The sequence below is a fragment of the Lipophrys pholis genome (assembly GCF_963383615.2).
Source record: "Lipophrys pholis genome assembly, chromosome: 11".
NCBI lineage: Eukaryota > Metazoa > Chordata > Actinopteri > Blenniiformes > Blenniidae > Lipophrys > Lipophrys pholis.
Window position 1 is genome coordinate 23,648,472 of NC_137631.1, and position 15,563 is coordinate 23,664,034.

Here is a 15,563-nt window from a genome sequence, read left to right on the forward strand (position 1 = left end):
GGCTCCTACATTGCAGCTGCTGTTTATGAGGAAAATCCATTTCCGTCTTACCAAAATTAGCAGTTATTGGTACATGTGTGTGTTTTAAGTTAAACATAAGCCCAAATATAAACTACAGCTCGTGCAAAAACACGGGTGACTATCTTTTTTTGTTTTGTTTTCTCGTTTCATAAATCAAATTTCAACCAACCATCATTGTGTCCAGCGTAACTTATATTAGTCTAGCAAGCATATAAACTTGTTTTAATGTTTAAAAACAGATTTCTGCCATAAGGCAGTGGGAAACTGGATACTGGATCTACAAGACTGGACAGGCTGGAGCCACCCAGGTAGCGTGTCATGTAGACATCAATCATCTTAAATGACCCAAAGAAATTGATATGATATCCTTAAGACCACAGAGCTTTGAAACCATGACACTCAATGTTTTTGTTGAAGTTATTACCCCCCCCCCCCCCACCCCCGTCCGTATACGTATCTTACATCCAGCATAAATTAGCTTTAACCATGGAGTAATTTCAAAGTTGTAACACTTTGATTTTTGTCAATTCTTTAAATTAAATGGTGTTAAAGTGTATTGAAAAGCCACTGTTTCAAAAGTTAAGGTTGAATTGTACACAAAGCTTTCGGGGGACCAACAAACCAATTTCAAACAACTCTGAAAACCTTTTGTGAGTGAATCGTTAAAAAACAACAACTGTGGGCTTCATTTGTATCTCTGCATCCCACATGAAGGTGTATCCCCAGTATTTATACCCAATATCCAATTACCAAGCTTCACATTTACATGACAGTGGACGAAAGCTAAAGATTTTCTGTGTGGACAAGAGAGACAGTCAGTTTTGGATGGATTAAGATATCATAGCAGGCACCATGTTTTCTCTTTGATGGCAGCAGCTGTTCAGGCTATTCAGTACTTTATCTTTATTTTATTCATTTTTTATTTTAATCCATTTACTATGCCAAAATGGCAACTTAAACATGCTTTTATTAAACAAAGAGATTATTAAACCTGATGTCAGTCTATTTATTGCGGACTGAAGTTGAAGTACATTGCTGTGGGGAGGATGCATTTTTAAACATTCTTCTTTCCTTTAATTCTAAGATTTGTGCAGAAAAGATCTGTTATTAGGTTATTTGGCCTTAAAGGTTGCGACTTTTACTACTACTACTGGAGGTTTTGTTCAGTGAGATTAATTCACAAAGAAAATCACTTACATGACTTTAAACAATAAACTAAATGTTTGATGAAACTAAAACAGTCACAGAACTTCTGTGCAACTTGACTTAGAAAGTTGATTTTAGAATGTGAGATTAGATCAAAAAAAGGCTGTAACGAAGGACGAGTCTGTTTATGCTCTTTTTACTTTTACTAAGTGAGGCTAGCACGGTCTCGACTTGGAAAACGAGTCTCAAAATGATCAAACCCATAGTTCTGCCAAGCTCTGACCACCCTGGACAAATTTCTAGCGCAGCTGCTGCAGGTTTAGATTACTGACAGACCTTCTTTAATGAGCTTCTCTCCTTTGTCATTGTCAACGTGTCATATTTTACATAATGTAATCATTATTGCACTTTTGTAAAGATTTTTTAGTTAATTCCAGACAAACGTTTTGGTCTGGAAAATTGTGAAAATGCTTCATTTGGTCATGAAGTTTGCAGACCCCTGACCTATATGCTTCAAATATATATCTTCTATGAAGCATACAACCAACAGCAGGGTGTATTCTGGACAGTTGGAAAACTGTATTAATGGATGAGTCTGTTGAATGGTCTTAGTTTAAAAGCTATAATTCTTATGCATCGGACATTAGACGTTCAGTTTTCAAAGCGCAGCTGAAGAGAAGAAGACCACATGGCAATGCCACACCTGCACAGCGGATTTTCAAAGCTCTGTAAACAGTTTATCTAGTCAGCATAAAAAAAAGAAAAAAAAAAGGAAATCAATTAAATTGTTTTTTGTGCTGCATCACACAGTCAACGTGTGTGTGTGCGCCCCCTCCTGTCACGTAACACTCTGATCAATCACTGCGCTCGGTGACAGTTACCATGACAGCGAGTCACATGATGATGGGAGAGCGCACCACAGGTGTGTGTGTGTGTGTGTCAGCACAGAAACCCAGAGGCGTGACCTTGTACGACACAGACACACACAAAAACACACACTCTCTCACTGTATAGATGTAAATTGCACGTACACGTACGCACACACACACACACACACACACACACACACACACACACACACACACACACACACACACACACACACACACACACACACACACACACACACACACACACACACACACACACACACACACACACACACACACACACACACACACACACACACACACACACACACACAAAACCCATTGTCCTTCAAATCAGGAGAAAGTAATCAGCACGCACTTACTGCAGGGATGCAACTAAGAATAAAATCTCTACCGTCACGTTTGTTTTCCAGCAAACGACGGGCACACACACAACATATTCATCGGTGACTCTACAGAGGAGAAGAAAACGATCCATAGTGATGTCGTTAGTAACGAGCGGCCCACCAATTAAAACCTAGTGGATGGATATAGCTATTTTCTGTTGGATCAAAACGGATGCGCGTGCTTCTCGTCTGCTGCTTTCTCTACACTAAGAAGTTTGTGCGTCTTCCATGAGAGCTTGCTACATACGTCTGAGCATGTGTGTATGTCGGAGACACACAAGAGAAGTAGAATATTGCTTGAGATGAATGGCCGACCTGACGGTTGTTTTGCTGGAAGCTTATTGTTCATTCAGTCAGTCCGTGTGCAGCTGAGTCTCAACTGTGGTTATTAGCCTGCGATCAATCAAGGGTTCCTTTATACCGATTTTCTCAGAACACACACACACACACACACACATACGCCACACACGCACTTAATATCAGCTCAAGGAAAGGAAGGGACAGTGGAAAGGTTGAAGAAAGAAAGGAGCGAGGAGAGCTAAAGAGAGATGGATGAGTGAAAGGCAGAGAGGATGGCGAGGTTTGTTTCAACCTTTCTGTTTGCCTCAGCATTGATCTCTGCCTCACCTCAACACTAAGGCCAGCACACACACACACACACACATTTGCTGAAGCCCTGGCTTCGACCGCCCGACTGGTCAAATTAAACCCAGATCACCGCAAGACCCCAGGGAGACACAGACACACACACACACACACACACACACACACACACACACACACACACACACACACACACACACACACACACACACACACACACACACACACACACACACACACACACACACACACACACACACACACACACACACACACACACACACACACACACAAGCCAGTGATGGTTTTGCGCACACTTCTGCATGTTTTTAGAGTTTTAACACAAATGAAGAGCTTTGAAGATTTGAAACCAAACATTTTGAGTAACACCTTTCACACCTCTCTCTCTCTCTCTCTCTCTCTCTCATGACACTATGTCTTTTCTCCAGTGATGGCCACATGTGTGCATGTAGATGTGTGAAGGCAAGTTAGAGGCTGTTTTTTGATTGTGTATGAACACATGAGTAATGTCTGTAACGGTGTGTGTGTGTGTGTGTGTGTGTGTGTGTGTGTGTGTGTGTGTGTGTGTGTGTGTGTGTGTGTGTGTGTGTGGGTGAGTGCAGTGCATGTGCAGATGTGTGTGTGTGTAAAATGTCTCCTCATCGTTCTGCTGTGTCAGCACCTCAGACAGACAGCGCTGTTGTTGTGTATCCACAGAGGAAATAAAATAACAGCCCACGTCTTTTCAACCCTCAGACATCTCTCCCTCTCTCTTTATCTCCCTCTCTCCCTCTCTCTCTCCATTTGACATCATTTTCTCCTTAACATCTCATCTTCCTTCCCAACTCCTTGATTGTTTCTCTCTTTTTAAACACACTCTTCTTCTTTCACATTAAGAACAATATTACCTCACACAAGGTGGAAGATAAAATGATAACATGTAAATTTTACTTTTCTTATACCTGCTGGTGAAGACAATGTATAAATAGAAAATCAGGTAAATGAGTTCAAGAAAGTAGGAAGCTGAAAATTACAATGAAAAAAGGTAAAGACGGCTTCACGCATGATGAGACTCAAGTTCATATAGGCCAATGGAGTCCACTGCAATTGGTTAGAATTGAGCTCCACACTTTAGGTTTTGTTTTTCTGTCCTTCATAGGGGAAGTGGGCATGTGACGAGACAACTGAAATGAAATCAGTGGATTTCTGGCGTGTAGGTGAGTCTTGATCACGCTGCTCACTGATTTAAACGTGCTCCCAGCAATGTGAGGAACAATGCTGCCATCTGCTGGTCGTGAAGAATAAAGTTCCTAATTTTTTTTTCCAGAGAAATATCTTCACATATTCACCATCGATTCACACATCTTCTTAATCAACAACCACTTTATCCAGCAAGTCATGGTCCTGATGAGTAACCTCCCTCTCAACTACATGAAAATGTTAGTTAAGATTTGATGACTAGTTTAATAAAGGAAAATGTGCAGATAAGTTAATATTTCACATCATGTGTTGATTTCCCAGTCTTTACCGTCCAAGGTCATTGGTGTGATGAGCTGCAGATCTGGCTTTTTCCTGTAGCCGACATGCTACCAATCATTTCTCCAACTTTCTAACTTTCATGTTTTGATAATGCTGTCTTGTGCATGAATTAAAAAAACCAAAAAAAAAACCTAATCTAACCAAAGAAATAGTTATGGTGCCAACAAGCAAGTGAGCAGAGGTTTTAATGGTTAAGTCGACTAATTGCATGCACCGAATCCAGACTAGGACTTCCCGGGCCGGAGCACATCCACACAAGCACACTTTATTCTTTTACGGACAATAGGAGTTCAAATAAGGGTGCGCACAGGGAGAATATGCAAACATCTGAAACTGGGAACCGCTCACTGTGAGCTGAGAATGAAGGTTTAAAAAAAAAAAAGTTTAAATGATTAAATCTGCTGTTTCAAAACTCTTGACGCCATCATCTCTCGAGCTGACTAGTTTGCCGTCACAAGGTCAAACGTCCTCGGGCATGAGCACCGACCGACTCTTGAGACAGAACAATGTTTCCTCACGACAACGATCAAAACACACTCACCTGAAATAGTGACTCTTTTCTCCTGCATGAGATAATCTCATATCAGAACAAAAAGAACAGCACTTCTGTGTCTGACGCATTGGGCTGCTTAACAATATGACATGACGCAATCCTGATTCCAGAGATCTTCATCCTGAACAATGAGGCTGATCTTTGAGAGCATGACGTCTCCGAGTGCTCAGAACCAGAAAAGTGTTACGCAAATGACTTAGTTCAAAGATGATGTATGTGATATTTATGTCTGTAATTCGTTTTATTGGCGTGTCAGTGAGAGTGTGCGTCTCCTCGTTGAGGCAGTGATGGATGAGCTTCCTGTGCAGGTTGGACTCGGCCTCTCAGTCGGAGAGGCTGCAGCCTCCTGTGACCGCGCCGTGAAAGGAGGAACAGGTCCTCATCAATCTTTTCAAAAAAACTTGACAATGGTCACTTCATTTACATCAAGTGTGTTGGACCGACACATTCTACAAGCCGTTCAGACCGTTTGCTTGAACAGCTGCTGTTTTTTTTTACTTCCACACTTCAGTCACAGCAGAACAGCGTTTGTGTGGAAACACATTAAACGATTATCATCGCTGAAACACAATCAGACCAAGTACCAAGTGTCCACATAGTTCAGAGGAACCTCGCCAGAGTTTACATGAAACACTTTGGCCATAATTTTCCAAAACTAAATTCTTAAACCATTTCGTTTGTATTTCATGACTGTATCTTCTCTCTCTCTTTTTAGATGCACATGTACATATTGAATCTCTAATTAAGGCTCAGAAGGTTCCACTTATATTCATTCACATTTTCTTATATGAACAAACCTAACAAGTGTTTTTATGAAGTGTTATAGTTAGAGATGACAAGTCCATTTCACTGAAGTGGCAAAAAATAACTTATTTATCTGCTGCAAGTCAAAAACTGTGGAAACACTTTCCCTCTTCCATTCCACTCCAGAACTTAACCACACATTTAGTTCTATTTATAGTCACTAAATACCCATTACAATTCCCAACTATTTTGGGGTTGTGGGAGTAAGCCAGGGTAAACGCACTCCTGCACAGGGAGAACATGCAAAACTATGTATTCATGGTCATTATTTGTCTGGAAGCTTCCAATCAGAAACCTCCCTGCATTCATGCGACACTGTTGGGCCTTTGCAGCGTTCCTAGTTTTAGGAATCAGTTACACAGTTTGCAGTCACACGGTTTGTCCCAATCAAACCCAACACGAGATTTGCAAGATCATATAAAAAAAATTTAAAAATTAACTTTTTTGAAAAACCAAAAATATCACAAGTGCCCAAACCCACTGAGAGAAAAATGTTGACCAAAGGAATTGTTTGGAAAACATCCTCAAGTGAGGAAGTTGGCATCAAATTTCAGGATAAAAAAAAAAAAGGGAGAGGCTGATGGGTGAACACAGTTCTTTTGTTTTTTATTATATCACGGGACGCGTCTACTTGAGCACAGGGACAAACATAGTTTCAGGTTTCATGGTTAAAAGGATCTACTTCTTGATTAGCTGATCCTGATTCTCTTCAGCCGCATTGGCACAATGACACACACACACACACCACACACACTCAATACACATGTCTAATTAGCATTCCCAGTGTGTGTGAGTGGGAGTGGTATGACAGTTTGACAGTGCTCGGGTCCCTACAGTCCTATGTCAGCTATTCATCACCAGCTCCCATGACACCTGCAACACCCCCTTTCCCACCCCGATCCTCACACATCACCCCCCCCACCCATCCTCACCCATCACCCCCACCTCGTCACCCCCTCATACAGCTCTGCTGACTCCAACGTGAGACTAAATTAACGATTTACATACTAATGAAGAGGTGAAAGCGATATTGTTTTAAATCTGTCACATTGTTTGTTTACACGAATGTATGTACTGTTTCAACTGGGGGGGGGAATAAACTAAATAGACGCTATAACTATCACCACTTCATATTCATGCATTGTTTCTAGCACTGTTGGTAATTTCAAAGAAAAGAAAAAGACTTGCCTAATTTAACAAAGTGTTTTTTTTCCTAAAACACTTTGTAAATTAACTTTATTTAAGTGCTATCAAAGTGAATATATTATGACTACTGTAATAATAATCCTCTGTGGATCACACCTGTGGTTCAGAACTGAAGTCTGAAGGCTCCATGTCAGCCTGGATTCAGCTGGTGTAGCGATGCAGCTCTGTGGGGCGCGTGGTGGGAGGCCTGTTTGAGAACAGACCCCTGAACTGGACTTTGCCGGAGCTTCAAAGTTGGGATTATCAAAATCGTAGAGAAATTCACTTTTCTCTGCAATGTTGTTTGTTCATAACACAAGGTTATGAGCAAAAAAAAGAAACAAAAATAACCTGGTTTAGTTCATGAGTAAATGCAGCTGTAACTGCTTGTTGTTACTTTTACTAATCAAACAGAAACAGAGACTTTTGTGACGTCTTCTATTCACGTCACAAACTGAGAGACGCTTGAGCTCCACTGCTTCTTCATACAGCTCTTTTTTTTTCTTCCATCTCCCGTGTTATGAATCCAGCTTGCAGGATCCTGAAACACGAACATCCAAGACATTGTGTGTATACGGACAATATGAATGTCGGATCCGTATGTGATTGCACAAATGTTTGAATTGTCATATGACATATAAATAAAGAAATAAATGGCAATGGTCAGAACACACTGACCAGAGCTGACCTTTGCTGTTTTTTTCCACCTCTCTCCTCCTCAACATTTCTTCTGCTGTCCGGCAAATGTCTGAGTGAAGACCGTTTACTCTAAGTAGTTGTGTTAAGTTTTATCATAACCAGTTTAAATGTAAAACTTGTAGTGATAGCTTCAACTTTTCTCTTGTTATTTTTTTATTTATTCTTTTTCCAATTATTTTTAAATGTGAGAATTGAGGATGGTATTGAATATCCCCAATAGCGGCTGCATGAGCTTGGTTGTTGATTGGCTCAGATCACATCCTCTCATTAAAACTGCAAATAAAACAGCACAAAGAACCACTTTCAGATATACAGTACGTGTTCAACTATTCCGTCCTGTGTTCATAGACGTTTCACACTCTGGATGGTACAACCAGCAGGTGGCATCACAACAACATCCACTGTTAAAACTCGGAGAGTGGGGAAAAATAACATTCCTTTTCACATGCAAAATAAAATGTGTTCATTTAATTCCAGTAAATTAATATCGTAGTTTAAAAAAAAAAAGTATTTTAGTTATGTGTATAAATGACTGAATGTCCATGATTGATTTAAATGAGCTTGACATGGGTATACACAGTAGCGTGTCAGGGCCAGCAGTAACAAAATACCGCCGCACCCTCCCACCCACCCAAAAGAAGTATTGTTGCCTATGTCGATACAGCCGCACATTATGTCCTACAGTAAAAACACAATCCGAATCCAATGTGAGGCCACTATTATGCATCAGTACTTCATCAATACCAACATGACCGCTGGCCAACAAGTACAACACACCAAGACACCACTGTGCAGTATCGCCATCAGATCACGGTTGTATGAGAAACACCACTTTACAATCAAAAACAGCACCAAATGTCAACAGCAGCGCCAATCTAATCCAGAGAAAGGAAAAGAAAAAAAACAACTCACACTCACCCATCACTTGTAGATGAAATCCATCCTGCGATCCTTTTTGATGACTCGCTGTATGAGGCTGTTAAACCCGCTGCTATTCCATGTTCCGGAGTTTGTACTGAAGAGTCAACATGGCCAGCAGAACAGCTCGTTGTGCTCCCAGCTAGCTCTCTGCCACCCAGTGGTAGTGTTGGTAGTTTCCCACAGTAGAATGCTTTGGTCTTCCTCTTCCTCACAATTTCCATTTTTTCGGCAAACGGGCGCCCGGAAGTAGGTCCGCTATCGTATCACCCGATCTTGCTGTTAAATTAGCCGCCATCAGAAAATAACTGCGTCACCACGCACCTGCCCATGGGCCAATCAGTCACGCTCATTTCAATGACGACAACAAGACAAGCACGAGAAACTCCGTCAATAACACGTCAAAATTTGATTGACTGATGGTACTGTCACTCAACATTTTAACCCAATAGCAGCGTCCAGCTTCGACCGGAGGTTAGCAATGCAGTTACTGCTGGCCCCCAGCAGAGGAACGGGGCTGTGACATAGGAGATTTGAGCCCCACTAAATATAACTATTCGTTGTCTGGATAAAGTTGCATACTGAAAGAAGTAGCCTGATTGATTCCAGATACAGATTTCAGAATCACTTTTTAATTATAAAAAAAAAAAAAAAGAAGAAGAATTTTTGACAGGGCAAGCAGTGCTAGCCCTAACCCGAACTCTGCATACCACTGGGTATACATATAGAATTATAATCCTTAGTCTGAGGGGAAGGTCAGTTTAAAGAAGCATTATAAACACTTGGAAAATAGTTTCCTGTGCAGCCCATCTGTTCTCCTTCTATACAGTCTTTATATAGAGAGTTGGAGTGCTGGAGTTTGTCACAGCTGCTCGGGAAAAACATCAGAGCTAGTCTCTCATTTGGCTCATACAGATATATATAAAGCACATAGAGGCAATTTAAAGGCCCATTTATTCTTTGACTTTTGTGAGGAAGTCCAAGTAGCAAGAGAAAGCCCACCCAGGATCAGTGAGAACATGCAAACTCTTCAGGCAAAGGCCACAACACAGGGTTGAACCCATGATGATACAAAGCTCCACACGCACTGGAGAAACGTTTGTTGCATGAGAACGTGGAAACGCCACAGCGAACAGCCCCCAATCAGGGTTATTCTCACTGTGAAGTGAGAGGAAGCACCGACCATGCCACCACCACGCATTCAGCTCAGCAAACATGTGCTCTTCCATTTGGTCTCCATTTAAGTTCCGGAATTAAGAAGATTCGGATCAGAGCTGCCAAACTATCGTCATCCTCATCATCATCATCATCATCATTTTTTGAGAGAAATTTGCAAAGAAAACTTGCTGATTGTCTTGTTCTGACTGAAGTTGTGCTTTGGAAGTGATGGCGGCCTCTTGTGCGCCACTGTTTTTCTGTCGAGTCTCATAATTGGCTTTCTCACTTGTCTGAGCAACCACAGGTAAGTTGCCCCTCACATTTCCCCGACACCACACACACACACACACACACACACACACACACACACACACACACACACACACACACACACACACACACACACACACACACACACACACAGATGAATATACTGCCACGTATCCACACCCTGCACAAACTTCAGCAGGCAATCACATTTTCATACCCATTCATGTGTTCATACCCACAGCAAGCCACCGCGAGGAGTGTGAACACACCTCCATCTGTAACAAGGAGATTCTCACACCCTGTCTGACAAAAGTCACCTGCCACCGCATCTACACATATCATTAGAGAGAAGTCAAAGCTCCCTGTTACTTAAACTCACCTACCTTACTTTTTTTTTTTTTCTTTTGCCAATCTTGATAAACCCAATTAGAGCCAACTGGGGTCTAATTGGGTCTAATTGGGCTCTGAAATGAGGTTCTTCCCCAGAGGCTCGACGGTAAATCTAAAAATTTAAAACTTTATCTGATAAAGTGGCTTAAAATTTTTTTCCATAAAGTCAGCACATAAAGAACAACTTTTCTCTGCATAGCCAACATTCACACAGCTGTATATTAATTCACACTGATGACGATTTTGCTTAATTTATTCATTTCTTCTCTGTGATAAAATTACTGCTGCGGCTGACAGTCACAGAATTCATGAATAACAGCCGTAGTTTACGCTGAAGCATGTGTATGATTTTTAGAGCTTGAAAATTTTGGATGGATGGATGGATAGATAGCTATTGGAAGAAAATATGTGATTTTACACACACACACACACACACACACACACACACACACACACACACACACACACACACACACACACACACACACACACACACACACACACACACACACGCGCACACACACACACCCACTACTGAGGGAAAAACTGAGATTACAAACAAACCAAGTATTAAAAAGTAAATAATCCGTAGTAAATAATAATAAGTAAATAATTAAAAAACTTAAACTTCATGGTAACAAAGCACCAAATATCAACTTAAAAGCTGCATAATCATTTCCCTGCATCTAACGGCAGCACGTATTACCATCAAGTCCTGTGTCTCAGTGTGTCTGATAGAAACTTTAATAGCTGCCAGCATGAGACACTGATCAGCCAAGCACATCAGCATAGCGAGATCCAATATGTCACCATCACGCAGAGAGAGAAAGAGAGAAAACGTGTGTGTGAGAGAGTTTGTGTGTGAGAGAGTTTGTGTGTGTGTGTGTGTGTGTGTGTGTGTGTGTGTGTGTGTGTGTGTGTGTGTGTGTGTGTGTGTGTGTGTGTGTGTGTGTGTGTGTGTGTGTGTGTGTGTGTGTGTGTGTGTGTGTGTGTGTGTGTGTGTGTGAGAGAGAAAGAGGAAGGCTAACTACATGTGTGCCTTGTTAGCGCAGGGTGTAACAGTAGAAGTGGTGGCAGTAATGTGGGAATGACAAAGGAGCTCCGACTGTGAGTCACAGACATTTGAGATGAGGGAGGAGTGTGTCACTTCCACTGGTGCGAGTGTGCACGTGTGTGTGCATACTTTTCACTTTTCCATTGTTATTCACGCACAAGTTAAAAAAAACAAAAAACATCTCTGATTGTTAAGAAAATGTACATTTATTTTAAAGGCCATTGTTTTGAAACTACACATAAATTATTGAAATATTTTGGGGAAGTTGGTGGATTCAGTTTTACTGTGATTTCCCAGTGGAAAGATGTCTCTAAAATGGCTTTAATAAGCTGTTGCTATGACTTTTGTTCGGTTAGTTATTTAAACAAAAAGACTTTTGTGATGGTTTTGTCCATCAAATGTTTTAAATATATACTTCTGTTGAACAGCTTACATCTGAATTCTATTATTTCTTATATTGTAATTATATATTGTATATTTTTTTTCAAAAGTGAACTTTCTTTTACATGTTCTTTTATATGCTATTCTGCTGGTGGCATTCTCTGTGGACAACAGAGAAACAATTTCATTGTACATGGAAACACGTTTTCTGATGTACACAGGACATTAAACTTGATTTTGTGTCATATATGAATGAAGTAAGTTTACCAGAGTACAAGGTGACGCGCTTATACAAATGCAAACACTAAAAGAGGGCTAATAAACATCTTCAGTGGTAAAATAGTGCCATAATAAGCTTTAAGGTTTTGATGAAAATGTCTACTTGTTCACAAAACAAATCTATTACTACAGAAAGTTAGTACAATCTCAACATACAGGCAATTCTAATACCTTCTGGTGTAAAATACAGTGAAATGTTCCAATAACTTCTCCTGTAGCTGTTGCATTATGGGTGTTTTTACAAACTCACCCTGACAGCATGACTTTGAGGCTAATGCTAGTTTGATATCTTTCATGGCAACATCCGATATCTCAGTTCGGGTGTCAGTGTCCACTACATTTAAGAAATTCATTTTCCAAAACGTCGGTTTTCTTTGTTGGTGGTTTGTCCCACGGCCCTTATTTTTGACACCCTTGCACTTGCAGCCTAAATGTACCCGCATTGAGATAAACTTCATCTTTCTGTGAGTATCAGTCATATATTTATGCTACTGCTTTTGTATTTGGTAGTACTCAGTCTACTTCTGAGCAGTGCTGAATGTATTTCAGGAGCCAGAAATAGATAAGAGAGTCGTTGCCTCACAACTGGCAACTATGCCTCAGTTTGTTACTATTAAAATTAAAATGTTTTAATACCACATCCCGCTCTGTCCATACCGAAAATATTGGACACTGGGCATAATAATAATAAGAAGAAGAAGAAGAAGAAGAAGAAGAAGAAGAAGAAGAAGAAGAAGAAGAAGAAGAAGAAGAAGAAGAAGAAGAAGAAGAAGAAGAAGAAGAAGAAGAAGAAGAAGAAGAAGAAGAAGAAGAAGAAGAAGAAGAAGAAGAAGAAGAAGAAGAAGAAGAAGAAGAATCTCAAGTAGACCAAATTAGAGTTTGATCACTCTAAATAGAAACAAACTCCATGCTTGTTATCCAATCATCTATGATAATCGTTTCTTAAGGCCAAAGCAGGAGCTCACAACTGACACTAGAGGGCGCTAGTAGTTTAGCTGTGGAATTCTCCTGACGCAGGCCTTTCTAGCAAAACCCTCTGCACAGGATAAGGCAGTAATAACCTTGACAGAAAAACATGTTGAAGTCTAATAAACCACAGTTTTTTCATCCATATGTCACAAACCAAGAGACTCTCTGACCTTTTAATGCTAAAGACTTGTGATGAGGTCATGTGACTGCAGAGAAATTGCCCCTTCAATCCCTTGAGCAGTGCAGTTACCATCCTGTAAGGGATTAAATCCGAATAGATTTGTCAGATTACATCTCTTTTTTTCTTTAAAGTTCTTAACTATCTGTCTGAAGCCGGACTATAAATGAAATATAAATTCTATTTCCAGACCAAAAATAACCACAAGTGCATGTTTGGAGTTAATAAATCTTTATTTAAATCAAAGAGCAGATAAAAACATTAAGGCAGACGAGCAGCAAGCGTTGAGCTGCAAGGATGGAACGTCAGAACTGAACTCTATGGAAATACACTTGTTCCTTGTTTTCCTTGATGTGTGCCTCAATAATTGTCATCAATGTTTCTTCCTTTGCTGCAGAAAAAAAAAGAGAATTGAACTACACAAGGCTGATCCATTCATAAAAAAATAGAAAATTATAAAGCCGGAGAGAACAACAGTGACAGAGAGCGTTTACCTGGTGAAAAAAATAAAGTGCAGGTTGTTTTGAATGACCTTTTAGTGACCGAAGGAGATTAAACTACGAGTCAAGCAGCTAAACTCTCCTGCAGTGTTCTAAACAGCAAACCCACGTGCATGTACTGAGTTGGATATTTACAGCTGCAGTAACTGTTTGTTTTGTAATCGATTACAGCAAAAACACCCCGATCTTTTACAAGATTTAACGGATTTCAACTTCTAAAATTTATATATATATATATACTATTATTAAGAGTATGAAAACAAAAAAAGCTGGTCAGGTGGAGGATATTTAATAGATTTGTGAGTCAAAATGTGACGAGTTGCAGAACATGGAGGTGATGAGCAGCTGCACTGTCCGTGCTCTGAGCTGTTGGGCGGGACACCGCACATCTCAAGAGTGTAAATATAACAGAAACTTGTCGTCCAGCCCTCATGTTAAGACTGATTTATTCATCTTCTTCCCTTACATGCTCTCCTGACCATACAACTGAACCGTCCTCCGCATCTTTCCGACCAACAGAGACATTCCTGCACGTTTCCCACCAAATAAAATTCCCCCGCAGTTGTCGAAGCATTAAAATGAGGATAAAACACCTCATAAAGCCGTAGATAGAAGTTTCAAAACTGTGACTTATAACGGTTTATTACATTTCTCGGGCTTTTCTTGCTGTTTTCAGAGGTGGTACACTAGATTGGATATTGCAGTTCTTCTGCACTATCTGGCAGTTTTCATTTTCACTAATTGTCTGATGGTTTTAGCGGCTTTAGATATTTTAGATGTTTTAGCTCTTCTACCTTTTCAAGCAGTGTAATTATTTTACTTTTCTGGGCCTGAGATAAGAATCCTTTCAAGACTGAGTCTGGTGCGCAGATAAAATAAAAATGCTTATTTAAACAGAATTCAGTGACAGCTTGACTGAGCTGCTCTGGAGCCAAGAAACAAAGAGAAAAATGTTTTTCGGCCTTCTTGTTCTTGTAAAACAATCCTAAAGCTTGTACACTAAATACGATGTTACCATCAACAGGGAACTGTTGGTGAATCTGCCACCGTTTCAATGAGGAGTTTGTCACATTTCACCTTTTACTTCTGTTCTGTCCTCGTGTCTGTGTACTTCTTATCAATATAACGCCTCCCCTGTACTTGATGGCAGGGAAATAAACTATAACATTAATATACTAGAGATTACAGTGGCCTCCTGACAGACACGACAGATAAAGAGAACTAGAGTGGGAACTAATGTCTCATTTACCAAGACGGCAATTAACACGTCCCAAAACTATTGTACTTGAAGGTCAGAAACTTTTTATAAGGAACCTTTCAGAAAGAAACCACCATCCCAACGATCGGTTCTCCCAGCTTGTTAGGTATTAGTGAAGGTTTTCTTATATCCATATATATTATCCTACTTCCGTGGAGAGGTCAATTTATTTAGTTTGTTATATATATATATATATATATATATATATATATATATATAAAGTAATATTTTAATAATAATAGTAAATTAATCTCTATATCCCCTTGTTTGTTTTCTTGAGGGATTATCTCAGTATTTGTTATTTATTATTTTTGTAGGATTCGTTAAAGCCCGCCTCTCCGCCTATAAATAGGCGGTGTCTAAAGCGTTCGGGGGCTGCCCT